Below are 21,383 nucleotides of genomic sequence, written 5' to 3' on the forward strand. Positions count from 1 at the left end.
AAACAGGCCTATGTATGACATATGTTGTCACATCCAGATTAAGGACCATCTGAATCCTACAACCTATCTGGAGAAAAGCAATTGCAAAGCTCTAGAGAAGATAACTGCATACTCTATTTACAGTTTAAATTCAAGATGGAGACCTAGTCAGGCAGATAGGCATAAGCAATTTCTTGGGGTAGAAATGAGTTATTCTGTTGAATTACTTTATCCAGAGGATTATATAGATTATTTATTCTATGGATTTTTACACAGGTTTGGCTCTACTACAATAACAAAGACCTGACTGTTTAATTTTCATTTAAGTATCTATATTTCATTTGTTAAGCAAACATAGCATAGCTTCTGCTTTGTAATCCTGTATGGTTTTGTATTTCTATATACACATGCAGAACTGAAGAAGCCCAACTTACCTTTGGCATCCCTGTGTGAGGGAACTTCAGTATTTTATTCACTAAATGTGGGTCTAAAATCCATTTGGTTTGTCTGTCTCTCTCTCTCTTTTTTTTTTTTTCCCCTTAGATTATTTGCAAATGGTAATTATGCTAATTCTTCCCTAGAAATACTATCTTGGACACTCAGTCAAGCTGAACTTTTGAATAGCATGATATGGTGATGTAAGTGGTAATAGTGAGCCTAATTTACATGCTGAGGGTTTAGGAGGAAAGAAGTAGCAGGAAAAATACACAAAGGAGGCTTCAAGAAGGTGTGTGATTAAACATCTTTTTCCAGTATATTTTTCTGATAGTGTGTAAATTATGTATGTAATGCCACTTGTCCCCTGCTATGTCTTGGAGCTTCTAAAGCTTTTATTTCCATCTCCTCAGGGAGGGTCCAGCTGGAGCATACAAGTCTGTTTCGTTGTTCTGGTACACCAAAACCCTGGACCAGAGCTCTCGGCGTTCAGCAACAAAAGCACAAAACCAATTTTCAGGTTCATCCCAACACTTCTGTATGGCAGAACTCGTAAACACCTTCCATATATGTCATACAGAGTCCTGCTCTCAGTTTTGGTTTAGATTTTCATAATCAGTTTCTTAAGATTATGTCCACGGTTCCTTCAGATATCCAGCCTGGAAGAAGTCAGTGGAGACTCTGAGCGTGGAGGACCAGGTCTGTGGGAGATGTGAGGGGTTTGCTGGGTGCCAGGACAATCTTTCTTAAGAATGAGACAAAATTTGCTCTTGGTTATGGAGCTGATTGGAGTAGGGCTGTGCTTGCAAAGTTAAGATAGAATTTGGTTGTATAGGTGTTGTGACTGAGCAGTTTGTGTGTTCAGCAATGCAACATGCACCATATCACCACAATGTAAGCTATTTTGTGCTTTGTGTCTTTCAGTGAACTTTCCTTTTGACAGTTTACTAACATGGTGCTGCTTTGGAGCCTACACAGACATAAGCTGCTGTTTCTTCATTTCTGCAGGGAAGCTGAGCATGCACTGAAAAATAAGGGAATTATACACAGAGTTAAGAGATGAAGAAAAATGGGTTTTCAGTAAAATCTTACCATTTCTCATTAGCCTGCTTAAAGTGGTAAAGAGAGGGAAGGGCTCAGGTAGTGACTTTCAGGGGACTTGCGTAAGAGCCAGCGGTGTGGTGTCTTAATGCTACAAATCCTAAAAATCTACAGGGAAAATATTAATGATGTGGTCCTGGACTGACTATCATCTCTGTCTTGCATTATTTCCCCTCACTGTGTAGGAGCCATATTATACTAATCAGAAGCACTAACCACCATGAGTTTCTTTTATCCTAGCAAGTTACAAAAGCAGGAGACCCCTGTTTTAGGGCTCTTGGCAGTTGTGTTGCTAGTCTCCTAAACCAAACCAAAATAGGTTCCTGGGGCCAATTCTTTCATAAAATCACCATTTTTTTGCAACTTCAACCTCTGATTTTAAATAAAGGTTAGGACAATGTAACTGAAGCAACATATCAGTCATCTCTCTTTCTTTAGCATCCCTGTTGTATGTAGTCATACCTACATAAGGAGTCCACCTGAGTCCTTGCTGCTCTAAATACCATATAAATATACAAAAAGCCCAGTCTCTGCTCCACACAGACTATATCAAAGCATGGGCTGCCTCATAACTGAATTACTTACATTTATAGAATGGGAGAGGGAGGGAAGAAGACAGCAAAAATGGTAATATGGATCCTTAAACAATCCAGTTACAAGCCATTTGCAAAAGTAAAAATGTTCAAATCTCTAATTTTAAAAAATTCTCCTACCTTAAGGTCTTATTTTGGGCAAAGCTTTCAGAGAATGAAAAGTTTTTAGAATGGCATTTTAAAATGGCTAGTAGAACAAAATCATCTAGTTTGTTGCTGAAGTGCCTTTATAACTGGATTACTGTTAGCTTTATTACTGAGCAGTATCAGATTCTTAAAATGTCTGTAAAATTGGGTCAGTTTGGGCAACAAGCCCTTTTGTTCTTTGAACAGATTTAAAGTCAGCATTAGCTAAACTCTTCAAAATGGGGGGTGTTTTTTTCCAGTAGGATGTGCACTCTGATAACAATAGTGCAAATGGTATCAAAAATACATGCAGTCTTTGCATGGCAATCAAACATCTGAAATGCCTAAGTTCCTACCACAGACACAGGTGAATGGGTTAGGTAAAATGAAAACAGCCTCAGGTTTTATAACGGGGTAAAACATCAACCAGAAAATGTTAATGGTTAGAAAGGAAAAAAAAAAATTTGCACTTTAATTCTTCTTTGATATTAAGAGCACTAAAAGTCTCAGGAGAGTCTGCTTCTGTTAAATTTTCAGGCCACATAAGCAGACTGGTCTTTATTCCAGATGGAGATAAAGATTTAGTAAATTGACCAAACTTTTCAGGGATTAGCCAGACCTAAAGCCTCTGAACTGTTTGAAGTTCCCTCATGAGCATGTTCATTCCTTTTGACAGTTGTTGGGCCTAATGCCAGAGAGAAAACAGACACTTGATTAGTCGTGTTATGATCTAGAGAGGTCCTGGGGAAAAGGATGACCCACCTGCATAAACGACAGAAGTCTGAAGGAAGCCTGCAGTGCCTCTGCGGAGCTGTGCCCTTAGGTGCTTTAGATTTAATTGGGGTTCTTCATACCTATCAGTCCAACAAAGTACCAAAAATTGTCACTCAGCTATTTCAACAAAACCCTTGATTCTTAACATTCTGAGGTTTATTTATACTCTTAGCATGATTAGGGTACCCCAAGCAACTTAAAGCATTCATTGGATGGCTAAGAATAAAATTTTCTCTGTAGTTTCAATATAAAAATATTAATTGCATTGAATGCAAGGTTGTTTTGATCGGAAGTGGCTGCTGTTTTAACACATGGCATATGTGAAAATTGTCCCTACTCAGCAAGCTTGAGCTCCTTGGTTTTCAGCTGCCCCACTAAAAGTGCTAGTCCAAGTATCTACAAAAGATCGTGTGCAGATACTGTCACCTATGTGAGGTTTGTGCTTGTAGCCATTTCCTTACAGCATACCAGCCTTTGGAAGAAGGACTACTGAAAACAATAGTCAAAGCTCTTGCCAAAAATATTTCTGCTAGAAAGTGATTTTTTGGAAGTGTTAAGCTAACTTTGAAGCCTTTGGATTGATTCTTTTTAATAGTGCTCTGCTAGAAATAGAATTTGAGGAAAAAATACATTTACTAAGCTACTGCTCTTAGATCTGCAAGTGAGCTCAATTCTTATAGTCCAAGATGTGGACTTAATCATGCTTTTTTTAGTAAGCCAGCCCAGAAGTGGAAGGAGAGGGAAGAGGGAATCATTGTTTGCTTCTGGGTCCTAGTGTATGCTAAAAATTATTAATGTTTGTTTCACAATGGGGTGTGAATTACTTGGTTGCAGTCAACCATTGTTTGGAAATATATTTTGGAATGTTTCCTTTATAAAAGGTTTTTATTTGCTTAGGATTCATGATTCTGTATTTCTTTCAGCTGTTCACATATTCTGTTGTTACAAAATTGCTCTCTTTATAGTAATGAGTTCAACTAATAACCAGACATTTATTTCAAAGACATCTTGAAGCATGGTGAAAATCTTACTCCTGAAAGCTGCATTAAAATAGGATCTCATACACTGTGCATTCTGTTAACAGTGGTCCTGGGATTTAACTTTTAACAGAAATCTTCCATTATTTCCTGGAAATAATCAAATAAAAGGTGGTCCTAAATTTTTGCAAGTGTGGTGAACATATTTTAAAATGTGATGATTGGGATTTGACTGTTTTGGATTTTTTTTAATGTGTTGGAAGACAGCAGCTGGTTTTTCCATTTTGTCTGACCATACATGAATTGCTACATAAAGCATATCTGAGTTCATTAGTGCTTGTTGATCTGGGTGACTAAGGCTTACTTTTTGGAGTGGAGGGGAAAGTGTTTTTTTCTTTCAGTACCATAAAACTGGATCACTTCCAGATGGAGCAGATTCATTCAAAAATTATATTTAAAAAAAAATCTGTTGGAGGGAGGAACATGTCTGTGGAGAGGATATAGAAGTGGTTGGACTGGTACAGGAGTTAGAGTTGACGTGCCTTTACTAAATAGTGCCAAGATTTGAAGGACCTTCAAGTTGGACACCAAAATCCAGACTTGAGTTTCTGATTTACTCTTAGAGTGCTGGGAATCCAGGATCTGCTGCAAATGGGGATGTCTTTGTTGCTTGGTAAGCACTTTTGAAGACAAAGTCATTAAGCAAAGAAGTATTTGACTTTAAGATCCTACTTGAATCTTGACCTTTGGATTTAATGAATTTTGGCATTCTAGAAAAGTAGCCTCGTGGATGAAAATTAAATTTTGCTGACCATATTACTGAGTCAACTCATCAGGAAAATCTGGGAGATGGTGAGGTATGGTCTTTGTATGGTGATGTATGGTCTGTCATAGTTGGCAACTTTCATTTTGTTAATTAGGTGTTGAAATACAGATATGGATTTGAAAGGGCCTCCTGAAATACCTAGTCCAGTCCACTGCTATCCTAGACAGCCATATCTAAATTTGAGAAATGCGCCTTTGTACAAGTTGAGTTTTAGTCCCACTATTCTTTTTGAAAGGCCATTCCATAACTTTGCTTTGTAAAGGATTAGAGATCTTCCTCCAGGTACATGTGAACATGCTGAGGCAGAATTGCCCTTGCAATTGGTTTGAAGCTACTGTAGCCTCTTACACCTGTGCAGAAGAGGTTACTTTTCTCATCTGATAGCATTTCACACCTTTTTTGGCTTCAGTGTGAACAACTGTTCCAGACAAGCAAAGCTGCAAAATGATATCTGGATTTGCTTCCTTCTTTCACCATTTTTCAGCCTACTACTTTCCATGTTCTTCCTATAATAAATAAAAGGAGTTAGGGCTGAAGTTTGTCAGGAAGCTATCCCTGTGGAAAAGTTCTTTTTTTTTCTTGATGCGTCTTATTCATAAATTATTCATCTTAAATTTATTTTTCATTTTGCTTTTCCTTAGGTTTGTTTTGATTTTGAAAGGTAAGGATACACCTTTGTGTCCACAGTCTCTGTAAAAGTTACAACAGACCACTAGAGTACTACAGTAGGAGACTATGCTCCATCCCTTGCAAATATATATTCTGTTTCTCAAATTGGAAGTCTTGTTCTCTTTCCTCCCACCTCTCCACACTCCACATTCTTGGCCAAAGCAGACGAATCGAGGAGTGAGTGGGATTCCTGTATTCCTCTGACTAGTCTGTTATTTTAGTTGCACTAAGGGGTTCCTTTAGCAAATAGAGTTTTGTTTTTGCTGCAAGTCATTCTGTTAATCATTTCATGTGAAATTCTGTGTAGAAGACAAATCTTGTCTGGCTTGAAATTGTATATATTCCCCAGACACTTGGATAGTCTTTCAGAGCTCCTGTGTGTTTTGTAGTAGTGTGTCTTACATAGTGTGTCTTCAGCTGCCCACGTAAATAAATTGGCCTGCAATGTTTGTTTCCCCTCCAAAGGAATTCACCTTTAAATTATTTTGCATCTCCTGTATGAGTTTTTATTTTGCCACTTTGCTTCTTATTCTAATTTCAGATGCCTGTGGCATGTTCAGAGATCAAACAGAATAGTTGCCTACTGTCTGTCCCTTTTCCTGCCTCATGTGATGATAATCTCTAATAAAGAGAATTTTGATTGTTGTGCCTTTGATAGTAGAGGACCAATGGGTCCTCATTAGAAATGTGATTGGATTCAGAGTTTATAGCTACAGTTTCAGTTTCTGTTTAGGGGGAATCCTTCAAAAATAACTTCTGTTTTGGAGGAAAAAGGCCATTTTCAGTAATACTTCTGCTCTGACTCTGGTACATTTTGCATTACATGTAACTTGGGAATGTTTGCCTATACATAAGATTACCAGATCTCCATTGAAAATGGTATTTTAGAAGCATGGAGAGAACTGGCAGGCATTAGCTACTACAAATCCTACGTGTAGTGTTTCTCAGTTTTTCTCAAGGGAGAGTGAGCCAACTATTGATTTGCTGCCTGGTGATACTGCAGTTTTATACCAACAACCACTCTGAAATTAATACAGTTATGCTTATTCCCATGGGTTTCAGTGAGTGTATATTTGATAGGTTATTTTCTGAAAGACCTGATTCTGTTACTTTTGAAATCAGTCAGAGTTTCAAAAACATATTTTTGTACTCAAAAACACAGTGTGCTTAGCTAGCCAGTCAGTGAATTACTCTCTGCTCAACTAAGGTGCAGATTTGATTAAAAAGAGAAAGAAAAATCTCTCCCCAGTTAGACATTATCTTTCCCAGTTTTCTCTGACCCTGTAACATTAACAGATTTTTTTTTTCTGAGTTCTTCTGGAAGCCATTTGTGGTTTAAATGAAATCAGAAGTTGAGACCATCAATGGTAAGAAAAACAGAGCTAATCAACAGTATCCATACCCAGCTACTCTGCTATCTTGCTTTGTTGCCAAGCTTTTGGGAGCCTCAGGGTGTGTCAGACTGGAGCTTAGCTCCCCCCCCCCCCTTTTTTTTGCCTGTGTATAGTCATTTAGCAAAGTAGTTCTTAGTAGCCACCTAGAGCAGCAGAGCAAGGAACTGTCAGCTGATTATGGTCCCATGATTTTTCTGTGTTGGTACAGATTACAGCATTCGTAAAGCCGTATTAATTGGAATCATTTCCTAATAGTGTCCCTGGGGGCAAGTGGAGCTTGGTGAGCTCTGAAATCATTCCTTTCACAGCCTTTCTCAGCACAGGCAACAATTAGGAAGAAAGGGAGCTGATTTGATGAGCATTGGAGCTAACTCCTATTAGGGGACACATCTAAACAGAAAGATTTTGGAGTGAAGTGTGTGTTTTTTGGATGGCTCAAAGCTGGTAAACAGGAAAAGAGAAACAGTTGATTGTGATTCCGTGGTTTTTTCCTATGGTGGGATTGGTTTTCAGAGTGAGGAATGGACATGCATACACTACTGTATAATCGCTAGATATAAGCACTGACAGGAGCCCCAGAGTTTCAGTCTATCTGGATGCTACGATGTATAGGTATGGGGTGAGAGGGAAAGGCCCATCTAAAAGGACAGTAGAGTTGTGTCTTAGTTTTCACTGTATCTCTTACATTAAGACAAAATTTAGGTGGATTCAGTTCATAAATTAGGATACCTATATTCAGGTGTCTACACATAGGTGTCCACATGTGGACAAGGTGTACTCAATAGAGACTAGCAAGGTGTTCAGGAGATCAGTTACAGCTGTGCACCTTCAGATGTGATAATGTGAGTGAGCACAGTGAGGCCTGAAACACCTAGCTCACATGGGGTCAGTTACCTACAGTCATATTTCAGTCTCTTTAGCTGAATCCTACCCTTTACATCTAATGTTTGTTTCACTTGAATTTTTAATCGAGAGCAGAAATACTTACATACTCCCATCAGAATTCAAATAGGATCCAAGTGATGCAAAGAGAACCTGCACCAAATCCTTGAAGCAGTTTATTCAAAGACAAAGGAACTACACACCCTCCTCTGGTCATCCTTGCACAGGCAGGCCAATTTCCCCAGTCCCTGAAAAACTGGGACTACTGATGCAAGCTGTTAGTGGGAGAACAGCAAAGGATGTGCTTGCACCGCCGCCAAAGTCAGAGTTTGACACAAAGAAATTGGAAGGTATCTGACACCATCTCTCCAAAGAGCCTGACAGCAACCCACCACAGCAACCCACCTTTATGAAGATAAGCTACTTCCTTTGTAAAAGCAAAAATTATTTGGAATAACTGCTTTTGGCTAATATTCTTTCTCCAGCAAGATTTTATCTTGAAAAAAATCCTGTCATCTGTACAGCTGACATTAATGAACTTGCAAGTTTTGGCTCAGCGCTGGTGTCGGCCAAGTGAGATGAAGTGAATCAATATCCGTACTGGTAAAATGAATCCAGTAACATTTACATCAGATGTTTTCCCCCTCTCTCCCTTTTGCATTCGGGCCATGTTTCACCAGTATACTGTACTTGGCACCTGAATAAACACTTGCAAATATTTATAATTCCCCACCTTCTCATAGGGGGCTTTTTGAGATCTTTCCCACAACTCTCCCATATAAAACAGTTGAATCCCTCTTCTTTCTTAATATAAACATGGAGGTAATGTGCCCCTTGTCACAGCAGACATCTGTTATATGTATAGTAGTTATTCCATAGCTCACAGATTAATCATTGTGCTACATCTCATTTTGCATTGCAATCTGCAAATTACAATGATTCCTTGAAGAGACAGAAAACAGGTTTGTTCTTTGTATTATTAATAAACTCTAAATCACTCCTAAATCACTCCTACATTCATGACTGTTTTTATATGATTTGTTCCATTCTCCAGATGACAAATATTGGCTGCTAAAGATACTTTACTAAGATGAGCTTTGCTAATTGCCATGAATGAATCTTGAATTTTACATTAATTAACCATTTCTGTGAAGGGCTCATCACAGCAAAACCTTCTGCACTTGTGTAAATTTGTATTTAACATCCCATGACAAATGCACGCCTTTCAACAATTGGTTTGCAGCTCTTGACAAATGTTTCAGTTTTACTCTATAAGTTATGAGCTCAGTCATTGCATCAAAAATAGCCATGGTTTAGATTTACATTAAGACAAATTACTCTTGAAGTTTATTTCCAGTCTTTAGGGAATCAGCATGTTTTCTTTAAAATGAGCATCTTCCTCCCATTTTTCCTGTATTTATACATTTTCATATAACAAGAGAATTAAAAATGTCCGTGAAGACACTGCAATAATTCATATATAGGGGAGTGAAGCAATACAGGAATTTGTTCAAAACCAGTGTCTTGTTCTCTATGCTTTTTGGGGATTTTGCTTAAAGTTTCCATCACTGGAAAATAATTGGTTACACTTGGGATCCATTCTTTCATTGCCCCCTTCCAAAACTCTTTGATATGAAGGAGAGCTTGGGGTGTATGAAGAGTGCAGGATCAGCCCTTTTGTGACCATCTCCATGAGCAACTTTATTCTTGAAGATGGAAATTTGGTATTCCCAATGTAATCCTGAAGAGATGTATTTTAGGTCTGCAGTATCTCATATTGATGCATACCGGAGAAGTTCTGTTGAAGACAATGGCGTTATCTTGATGATAAACCACCAGAATGAGGAGTTAATCATGTTCCTTGGTCTTCAATCTACCTTCAGCAGTACCAAGAGCAAATATTGCAAAAGAGGGTGCTGTTAAGAGACTGGAAGTGAAAATAGCAGCAACCCACATTGGTTATAACTATTCTCTATTAGTGCTCTGACCATGCTACAAAGACTGCTTCTCTATTGCTGAATGTATTGTACATTCTACTACTATATGTTAGGATTTTCAATTTCTGTATATATAAACAAGTGGTTCCTTCTGCAAATATTTGAAAACTAAGCTCAAAGATGTGGTGAGCCCCCCACTCAGTTTCTGGTACGCAGCTGAAAGATATTTTAGGCTATTTTGCTGATGAATACATACTGGGAGGACAATGCACCCATCTAGCAGGAGTGTTAAAGGAGGAAGAGGAGGCAGAGAATAAAATGACATCTACCCGTAAAATCAAGTATGATGTGGAGTTCCTTGTTTGCTTTTCACAGCATAGCTTTTTTTAAGGCTTGACTTCAGAACAAAGAAACTTAGCCTGGAAGGAGTAGTTCAAATGTGATTTCCAGGAGATACCTCTAGATCACTCCTTTAAAGTGTGTGTGTGTGTGTGTGTGTGTGTGATGTGTGTATGTATGGATATATGTATATACATGTTTCTACAGGCTTTTGTCTGACAGTTAATTTCCCCTTGCATTTGGTTTGTATTAGGGCATGTGCTCAAGCAACTGTTCCTGGAGAAGAGCTGTGTAAATATATATCAATTTAATCTATTTGTGCTAATAGCAATGATTTTCTATGCTTTTTGGCCCTGTTGAGTTTATGTTATGTACTTTACTTTGCTCTTTCTAGTATTGTCCTTGGTTTATCTTCATTAACCTCAGGCTTTATCTCAATTCTTTGTCCTTCATGTGACTTGAATTTTGTGCAGAGCCTGGGACGGCATGCATTGGGAGCTAGGATGGAATTGAGGAGAAGCAGGGCTGTGTTTCTTCCCTATGCTTTTGAGCTGTTGTGGCTCCAGAGAAGTCATTTCAGTGACTCTGACTTCTTCACTTTTGTCTTGTTGGAATTTGAGGGCAAGCTCTGCAGACACTCTGACTTTGTGTTCATATGATGGGTAGAAAATCTAGCTGAGAGTGGCTAGATGGCACTGTGGTTGCCAAAAGGTGTATGCCTTAGGAGAAAAATTTTCATCAGAAATATGAGGATGTATTTTTAGTGCATTTTCCTGACCTGCTAAGTCCATCTACAGGCTTGTTGTGTGGTCACAAATGTTTTTGCAGCTACACAGAGGGAAAGACGCATGGTTCTTCGTGGAGTGGGGCCTTACATCAACTTCATTTCTTCAGAGGTGTTTGCATGTTGCCTTGCCTTCAGGGCTGTCTTATTCATTGTCTCTGTTTGTAAATCTGAATCTTGCTGGAGATTGCTTGGTGTAGCTGGAGAGACTGCGACTTCTTCTTTCTGATGATGAAAACCACAGACAGCATATTCTGCCTTGGGGTTTCCAGAGTGCCATGTTTGGGTCAGTCAGCATTGTCTTCATTGGCTGGGTCTATAAAGTCAAGCCCCCTCTGCCTACTTCATGAAACAACTGTGTAATTGGTAGTAAGTCCCATAGATTACATCCCCTAGCTTGTGAGATATTCAGTAGCCTATGTAACCCAACATGCTTTCTTATATCCTTTCTTACATATTGGCTGAAACTAATGACTGCTCCCCAGTCGAGCTTAGTTCTAGTGCGATGAAAAGGTGGGTAAAGCTGGCTATGCCTGTTCATGCTATGACATGATGCATCTCCTCATTAGCTAAAGGTTTTGGGCACCGTTGTTGTTTGGGTGTCTAGCAATTGAGAAAGCTGCCTTGAAAGTACAGTGGTTTGTAGACATGGTCTGGCAGACACATTCAGTTAAAATCTACTTCCAAGCTTGTGGTTGACCCTTGAAATGCTTTCTTCCATATGGCCGCACCACTGAGCTCTCATCCAGACTGAAGCTGAGCCAGCTGTCTGTCTTCCAGGTATTTATCTTCTGCAGTGCTGAAACATCTCATGAGGTTCACTGCCTTCTGTGTCATGGGAACCTCAGTAAAAGCAAATGACTGGGAGAGCTTGCCCTTCTGACATTTCCAGGCAAAGCAATGAGACAAGTTAATGGAAGAAAAGTCCACCCAGGCCTATTAAAAATTAAGATGCTGATGCAACCTTTGGCTCAGGAAGTCCCTAAACTGTTCAGTGCAAAAAGTTGGTAGAATATAGTGGGGAAATATCTCCTTCTGCTTGCCCTGCCCTCTCACGCTTTTACGAAACATCCACTATTTTGAAACAGACTACTGAATTAAACGGGTCTTTGGTGTGGTCCTGTAGATCTGGACTTCTCTTCTTAACATCTTACTGTGTTTCTTACGTATTTGAAAGCATTGTGTGGTCTCCACAGAAAGTTGGCAAGGTACCCAGATCACAAGCTTGATAAAATATATGCATTGTATGACATTTAATATGAGTGTTTTAGTAATCTCTAGTGGGCTGAAGGAGCAATCTAGATTGGTGGAGGCAATTAGCCGGCAGGTCTAAGGAAAGTAGAGGATAGACTTTAAACACATAAGGTGACCAGTCCCATCAATGTTCATATATACATTACATGTTTCTAGATAGCTAGGTACAAACTATGGCTGAAGAAATCCTGCTGAATACTTGGGGAAGGGAACTGAAGCAGCCAGCTAGAAGTCTTGTTAAATACAGCCTGGAATTGTCTTTGACATTTGATTTACTAGTGATCTTTTCTTTTTGTGCTCGTGTTTAAAACCCTGTCATTAAATCTTGCAAAGTAGACAGTCCTGCTAAAAATGCCTATGCACTTATTAAACCTGGGGGTGAAGTGACTGAGGGTGATGCTGATAAGTTTAGGGCGTGTTGTTCCCACTGAGGTGGTAGCTCAAATTAAAGATGTGTGCAGGTATTATGAAGGATTCAGGAGCTACAGTCTGTTTCCACTGAACTGGCAAAATTGGGGTTAATGCTGACAGATGCTCCTCCCTCCTTCAAGAACGGAGGTAGTGTAAGGCCTCCAAGACTATCCCAAAGCAAGGCTCTTGGACTGAGGAGAAGGTATTATTAGCATGTTGCATCTGGCAGCACTTCTCATATATTCCAAATCATACTGAGCCTTGAGATAGAGCAAAAATAATAGATATGGGGCAAATCACTTTGCTTCTTGGCCCATCCCTATGTGTAATAGGGGACAGAATCATGGCATTAACCAAAGACAAGCTGGCGAGATAAATACATTAAAATAAAGCAAGCTGTAAAATTAGGTGAGAGAAGTATGGCAATGAGGGCAACAGAGTTATTTTAGCTAGTTAAAGAGGAAAAAGTAAAATTAACATAAGATTTCATCCTGCTCTTTGGCTCTGAGGCAGATCTCATTCCTGCTTGACTTCTGTCATCTGAGAAGCTGTAGGCCACTCTGATCAACCAGCTGTAATTCGTGGTTGTCAGCACAGGGCAGGTTGATGATAGCTTATTAATAAAAATAACCATTTAGTATTATAGTCCTATTCATTCTTGCCTGTTTACAGGTCTTTTCTAAATAATGAAACATAGATATTAAGCTACGTAATAGTATTGTCTTTTGAGTGTATAGTATACACACTATGCTACAGTATACTTAGTAACAGTACTTAGTAATATATTATGATAATAAAAGGAATATTTTCAATAATACCACCTTAGGTATTGGGTAGTCGAGATGAATACATAGGCATGAACTGTTGAATAAGTTACCATTAAATATGAGTAGCAGTCAGTGGCAGATGCCATTCAAAGATACTTGGGCATTTTCCTTAAGTGGTTGATATTACTGAATGCTTGACAGTTTCACTATGTGATATTTTTCATGAATTTCCTGCCTTTGAAGTTCTAAATGGACCACTTCAGTCTCTATAGAAACATTAATTTTGCATTTGCTTTTTTTCCTAGGAGCTGAATTTTTTAATTAAAATCAAATAAATAATCTTTACAAAGTGTTTAAACAATAGCCATGCAATGCAGTGGATAGTCGGTTTGAACCTCATCTGTCCGTTTCCTTTTTACATCACTGGGGGCAATCCTGTCTCTGTTTTATTGCATATGTGCTCTTCCTCCCATCCCTTCTTATCACCTACACCTCTTGCTTCTCATTGAGATCATTACAATTCCAATCAAATAGCAGTCTATTAGGTCCCTGTTTTTCAAAGCATACAGTAATTTCCCATCAACATCAAAGCAAATTAGTCTGATTTAGTTTCTCTTCAGAAAAGGAAGCATTCTTTTGTTTTCCCACTGGAACTCATTCATCCTTACTAATCACTGCTGCAGATATGATTCCCTACTTACAACTTTATTTTTTTCCTGAGAGTAGTGTGCTTCAATCAGGCAATTGTATTTGTCATTTTAAAGGAATGTATTATGTCAGAGCAGCTCTTGTTCTTGTGCTGTTCTAATGTAATTGGAATAAATTAATTCGGCCACACACAAGCTGCTCTTACAAATTAGCTTTGAAAAACTGAAGGATCGAGACAGAGCAAACAAATAAATTTGTCATATTTTGTGGCATTAAAGTCTCACTTTCATATCAAAATATATAGCTTCCAGAATATTCGTCTTATAACTTCAAATTAATCTCTCTTTTTTATGCTCCAGTTGAACCTCTTCAGGGCAAAATATCTCCTTTCATGCATTGCTAGACACCAACTCACAGATGAACTTCAAATGCCAGTAACTAATACTGGAAATAAATATTTGTCTCTTTTTCATAGAAATGAAGAGGCTTCTGTAAGTAGTTAAAAAAATTATTAAATGAAACCCCATCTCCCTCCAGACTTGAGTTGACAAGTAAGCTTTGTACAAATTTCTAAAATTTGTTTCTGAAATTTCCAGAATTATCTTAAAATAGAAGAGGAAGAGGGAAAAAAATTTGAAGAAGAATTGTCAAACTCTCTTTACAAATTACTGACAATTTAAAAAAGAATAATATTCTTGTGATTATGCATTTTCATCCATTTGTCTTCTCTTACTCAAAATTAGCTTATATTTATGCTTTCAAACCTCCATTTTTTTGAGAACTCCTTAACTGGGTTTCCCACCTGGGTTTGGAGAGAAGAGATTTAATGATGCAAAATGACAGATGATTTGATGTTAACCATCATCATCAGCATTTGTTAACCTCATTTTCACAGGCAATCATGTCCAATTTCTAGAGCTACCCAGCTTGACTGAAAAACTCATTCAAACAGTCGTTTTGCTGTCCAGTGCTTTCTCGTTTTGCCTGGTGAATTACTGAGGCAAGATGTGAGTTCAAAGTGCATATTTAGATGTAAATGGATAATTTCCAAATGTTACAGCATTTAGATTTTCTGAGGAGCTAAGAGTGTCTGATTTTGGACTTGCTCTTGCTACAAGTGGGGACTTACCAGGACCTGCAGTCTTGACTTGGGCACATTTCCAGCAAAGATGTGAATGAGAGGCCATGAAATGTAACTTTAACCCAGTTCCTCAGAAACTTCTGAAAAACTTGATTCATGATTGCTTCCGGCTTTCAGCTGAAATAATTCTAATAGTTTTTTGTATAGACTTAACTTTAGTGTTTTGAATCAATTTAAACTTTAAGATTCTTTCAATAGAATGCAAGCACAAGAGAAATCAGTGTTTTTTTGCTTGTATTTGGTTTTAATAAATAACAAAGAATACTTGGTGTGTGTGAGGGGGCAAGAGAGGGGTTTTGGTTTGTTTTTTCTTCATATCTGGTGTTGCAATCTGAAGATAAAAGCTATGAAGAAAAAAATTAAGCTCCTAGCATTTTTTTGCTTTGTATGTTATTGATTCTTTATTTTTAAAGCTAAATATAGTTTTGGCAGCTCCTTGTATTTATTTTATTGGAGAAATTTTCCAATGTGAATAGGATTTCTCTGGTGTTTACTTAATTTAGAAGAATAAAAGTAAAGTGTTTCTCAGCTTCATTACTTTGAAATAAAATCTAAAATTAACAAGTTTTCAGGTAATTAGTGAAAAATTAAAGTTTTTAGTCAGGGCTAATGTAATTCATGGTAAAAACTGAAATCACAGTTCATCTAGATTTGTTTTTTTTACTAACACTTCAGTGCATTACAGAGCTCTCATGCATTCCTGTGCCTGCATAGTAGCTGTTGGTGGGGATTTTGCTGACTATCCCCGGGCTGACAGAGACAGGCACGTGTCAGCTCAAGCTGAATGTGAAAAAGGACATATAGGAGAAAGTTATAAAGCCCTTTACAGATAATGGCCATTTTTTCCAGTTTCCGATGTGTAATGAAATAGCCTGATTTTGTCAGTATTAATCTTCACAACGAATAATCTTTATCCAAGTCCAGTGTGAAAAGCAAACAAAACTGTAATTCTAAGGACTGATTTCATTGTTACTGCTAGAAGAGTTGTGCTTACAGAGTGCACCAGAAACATTTGGGATTTCTTGAAATAACTATTAAAGGATCTGGGGTGCATTTTTTATTCTGCTCCACTCTAGAAGACTAGAAAATCTAATCTAGTGGTGATCTAGAAAGTTGTAGAGCAAGTCTTCCCTGTCACTACCATTCCTTCTGTCACTGTCTCTCTCTCTCCGTGAGATGAAACCACAGTCCATATACCAACTTGCAAACCAAGCTCAAAGAAGATGCCTGGGGGAGATCTGACCGTGTTTTTTTTTTCTCATGGTCTTGGAGGCAGTCTTCTCACCTAAGCACAGAAGTAGAATTCCTCTTGCCAATACAAACTATTCACCCCTGCTTTTTGTTGCCTTTATAACTACTGTGCTGTAATCTCTGCTGTAATTTTGCAAAAGGAAAGTAATAATGATTATGATTGGCTGTCTCCTCAAGGAGACTCCCTAATGCTTAGATACACTCTGGAAAAAACTTTAAGAACTGTGAGACACACATTGCTCTGCTTGCATTTTACTGTGTTGGGAAGGGTTTGGCAGTTGACAGGTATAGACCTAGTGCCAAATGTCAGGAAATTTGGACTATTATTATTTATTACAGTAGTGTTAGTGGGTATACCAGTACAGGAATAATTTACTAGGTACTATACCAAGATGGTGCATATAGGCTGTCTCTGTTCTTACAGTAGGAATGGACAAGTTATCCAAAGGGCAAGGACTTGGAGAGAGAGATTTATATGACCAGATGGAGCCATTGTGATAATCCAATATGAGCTTCCAGATAATTTAATAAGAATTGGCAAGAGCAATATGTTAGTTCCTTGATCCCTTTTTGATGAGGGGAGAGAGTGGTGAGATATTAATTAAGAGAAAATTAGCTCTGGATATACATGTTCTATGAGGTGGTTTTCTTTTTTTGTTCTAGACACAGAGCTTTGCACTGGAATCCTACTGATGTTTGATTTGATAAATATTTCAGAGCCTGAAAGGCAGAGAAGAAAACCAGATATCTAGGTATCCACGGTAATTGTGCAGGCAGTCCATCTAGATTTACTCGTTGAAAAACTCAGTCTTGCTGCTTGATCACTCAGTAGTAACGGAAGTAGCAGCTCAACACCAATGTGTGCTAAAGTGTTAGCATTAGTAAGGCTTGGTGTCTTCTATTTTGGATCCTGGTAAAGTTGATAAGGTTTAAATAGGAAGTCACAGAAGAAGTGTCTGGGGCACGCCAGGGTTTGCTTTTTCAAATAGATCTCCACTGCAGAAACACTGTACTAACCTTCCTCAAATCTCTGTTCGGGACCTAACCATATCCATGATGTATATTCCTCCTTCAGTCATGGACCGAATATAAACGGGAAGGTGGTGAGGTGATGAGAGCTCGAACACCAGAAAGCTAGGGCAGTGAAGGTCATCGAGGGTTTGATGGAGAAGAGCAAATTCCTTAGCCCATCGTAAGGGCTTTGCTGTGGGCGCAGGACTGTGTCACCGTACTTCAGAGACTGCCAAGGAGAGCCACTTCAAGAAGTCGCTTCCCTTCAGGCATTGCCAAAAGTGATGAGAAAAATTGCAATTATCTGGAAGAGGAGCAGTCTAAGAATTTCCATTTCCTTTTATTAAAAGCATCTCTTCATTTGTTTTTGTGTAAGTTTTTTCTGCGAGACTGCATTTTCTCTATAGAACAGTCCACTACATGAACAATTGAGTACTTGGTTGTGTGCTCAGCACTAACACTCTGAAAAGCATGGCGGAAGTGCTAGATGTTTTTCTTCTTAACTACTGGGCCAGTTTAAACTAGTAAAACTCTTCAATATATTTTTTGTTTGGTAAAAAGGAGGCCATATAAAATTATCAAAATTATAATAATTAGCAAATTGCAGAGAAAGATCTTTAAGACTTTTAACTGCAAAGTGTAGGCAATAGAACAGTAATTTATAGGCTGACACATCAGTTCAGCTGTAGGCAACTTCAGCAGTTGCTTTGCTACTCATTAAAATAAGTGCCCTGCTATCAGACTAATTATAATATAAAGCTATGTAGTAAACTGAACCCACACAGTGAGACAGGATGCCTTCTGACAGAAGCAGATCCATAGCCCATTGCAGCCTGGAAATCCTTCTGTATTTTAACCTGTTGTCTCCCTAGACATGATTGTAATTCTGTTTATTTTGTACAGCTTGCTTTCTTCTCTATCCCTTGCCCCAAGTCCCCCCAAGATACTGTCATGTCTCATAAGGGGAGTTACCAAAGGTGCTTGGGATGCAGCAGCTGCTGCTTTTGTTTGTTGCTCTTGGAGAATGCAAGACAGTCCTGGTGACTCCCGCTCTTTTATTATTAGAGCACAGATTTCAGCAGCTGCCTAACCATGTAAGGACAAAAATGAAAAGGATTTCTATTTTCTCCCTCATGTCCTATTGTAAATGGTAAGACTGGATCCTGTTTTGGAAACATTTGCTGCTGTGTTAAAGTTGTAATTAGGGACATGGTTGAGTGGCAAATTTTTAGATGAATAGATTAATTCAGGTGATCCTGATGCCTTTGTGAAAATGTCAGGTTTTGGGATGGACAACCAATTCTGACTTTTCTTGCAGGTCTATGGCTTGCTTTGCCTTCCTGTGGGCATATTCCTGTAAACAGAAGTCAAGTGCTACAGCTGATTTTAGCTTTGTATGTATACAAAATGGCCAAAAGTATTGTTCCATGACCCTTTTCAATCACTGAGGCTTAACTAAACTTCTGAAAAAATGCTTTATTTTACTATCTTATGGCAGCCAGTGTGTGGCAGGCAGGCTGGGTGTGCCCTGGTCTGAAGAAGTGGGTATCTTTACCTGCAACACTGGCATCAGCAAGTCACTCCATTTCTTTTCATTCTTTAGAGCAGGGTGTACGTAAACTGCATTCTGAGGGATTTCTCCTGAGAAGAGAAGCAAGCTGACCTTCAGCTTCCCTCCGCAATGATGAGCTGGGAGCACTTTCTATTGCTTCTGTGCTAGCACGTTGGCTTTTAGCCTAGTATCACACAAGCATCCGCACTTCAAGATACAAGATAGGCTGGCTGAATTTTGCACTCCTAACCTGAACTTCACTGCCTTCACCTTCCTCTTAATCATATCTTGATTTGTGTGTTCTACTAGAGATAAAATTTCAGAAGATAGAACAGGTTTTGGTGAAAAAAAAATTCTCAAGAACATGCATCTGGAAAAAGCTTTCTAATCCGTCTTGACACATCTGTTGTTTTAGAAGAGAAAAAAAAAATCTCTCGGCTGCAGTGAGGCCCTGAAGCTATGTGTGTTGGGGGCCTGGCTGTATAATTTGTGGAGTACAATAATTCTGTAATTATATTGCTAATTGTATGCTACTACTTTTTTATAATAACAGAGTGAAGTGATTTATAACTTAACAGTTTTACAGGAGCTTAGACAGAATGTTAACTGAAAATGAGCACTTGCAATAGAGCTCCTAATAACTGCTGTTGTTAAGGACAAGCTATCAAGCTGCACAAATGGCCTTACTAGAGGGTGCAGCCTTGCAAAAGTATTTCAGATTCAGAATCTCAACTGTACAGTCTTTAATAAAGCACTGCCTTTGCAGTCTCACCTGCAGATGTAAAAAAAACAAGGGGAGGAAGGATGGGAGAAAGGTTAAGAATAAGAGGAAACTGAGTCTAAGCAATGTCTGCAAAGGACTTCAGAAGATTGTAGAGAGTAGGAAGAACCTGGATTTCAAAATGGAAGACTTATTTCTAGTGAGAAGTAGAGGAATTGAATTTTGAGAGAGGCTGAAGTATTTTTCAGTTCAGTAACGAGGAAGAATTGGTAGTTTAGGGATGAGACAGGACCTTCTCCTGCAATAGTCTTCTCCAGAGCTTCTGGAGATTACAAACTGCATTGCAGAGGCAAGAAATTTACCTCCACTTCATTGATGCTTTGGATTATTGCCTTTTCCAAGCTGAATTTGTGTTTGGGGAGGCACAGTTGCTCTCTCCATCTCTGCGTAAAGTTTATCTAGGTACTGCAAAAAGTACTTTTTCTTCTGTAGGTTACTTTGTTTTATCTAGAACAGAAAGGATTAGCTGTGCTGAACCACTCTGGGCAACATCTGGTATAGCTATTAGCCAATATTGGTAGTTTTGTTCTTCCAAATGTTATATCATGGAAAGGAAGAATGAATTTACAGAAATAGAGGATTTAAAAAAAAAAAAGATTTTAAAAAAACAAACTGTCATGCCTAATTAAGTTCTGTGTGTACAAAGAAGGCTAATTTTTTTTCAAGAAAATAGGATTTTCTGCTGTTTAATCTCATATGCTAAGTGCATAGCAATAACTGTCTTTTGGGGACTTTTGCCCACCCAGTTTGCCCTGGGAGTGTTTTAAATTTTGAAATACAAGTTGCAGGATAAAAATAGCAATTCTTCTTTCTACTCTAGGTGTTAAAAGATGAAACACATCCTAGACTCTTCATTGAGTCCTGCATGTGGAGTTTATTGTAATGGCTCATTCAGGATCTCAGCTTTTGGAGTTGACTATTTACTACTTTTGGCTTAGATTTTTACTGCTTGTAAAGCTCAGCATGTAGACTTATTATTTCAGAAGTAAAATGACCTAGGTTATGAGATCATTATGAAAGATACTTCATTAAGAATCATACAAGATTCATAGAATTATTTTATTTCAAGGATTTTTTTCCTCATTTCTCCCTGGAGAACTTTGCAAGCCAGTTGGTTTTGATATGACACAAATTACATACAATATTCATTTTGTACTGAAAGTTGCTTGACATAAAGATCTGTAGATTAGATTGCACATGCTTTTGAGAGGAAAATTTTTCCTTTGGATACTATACTGAAGTGAATGTATTTCAAAAATTAAATCACAGTGTGTATGTGATTACATGTGTAATTTAAGCGTGCTGCAAAAACTATACCAGACACATTATCTAAATCAATCTGTATGAAATGTTTTGACACGCTCAGAATTTGCCTAATAGACTGAAGTCAATAGATAAGAATAACTTGTTCAGCATGTCCAGACAAATTAGCTATAAAAGAAAGAGTGAGAAGAAGAATTAGAGTGGTGGGAATATTTTAAGAAATGGGACAGGAATCTAGAATAAGAGAAGTGAAATAGGACACATTACTATAATAATAAGCAATACATCGGTACTGATTCTTTTTATTATTCCAGATAAAATAGTTCAGGTCTGATTTTGCTTCTCTCAAAATCCATGGCAAGATCTCTATTTTCATTAGTAGGTTGTGAGCACATCACTTCTACATGTTCAGCCTATCAATAGTTACTTATTCTTTTTCATTATGATGAAGTTATTGACTTACTTTCTTTATGTGGCTGAGATAAGAA

This window comes from Apteryx rowi, unplaced genomic scaffold (genome assembly GCF_003343035.1).
Source record: "Apteryx rowi isolate R43461 unplaced genomic scaffold, aptRow1 scaffold_504, whole genome shotgun sequence".
Classification (NCBI taxonomy): Eukaryota; Metazoa; Chordata; class Aves; order Apterygiformes; family Apterygidae; genus Apteryx; species Apteryx rowi.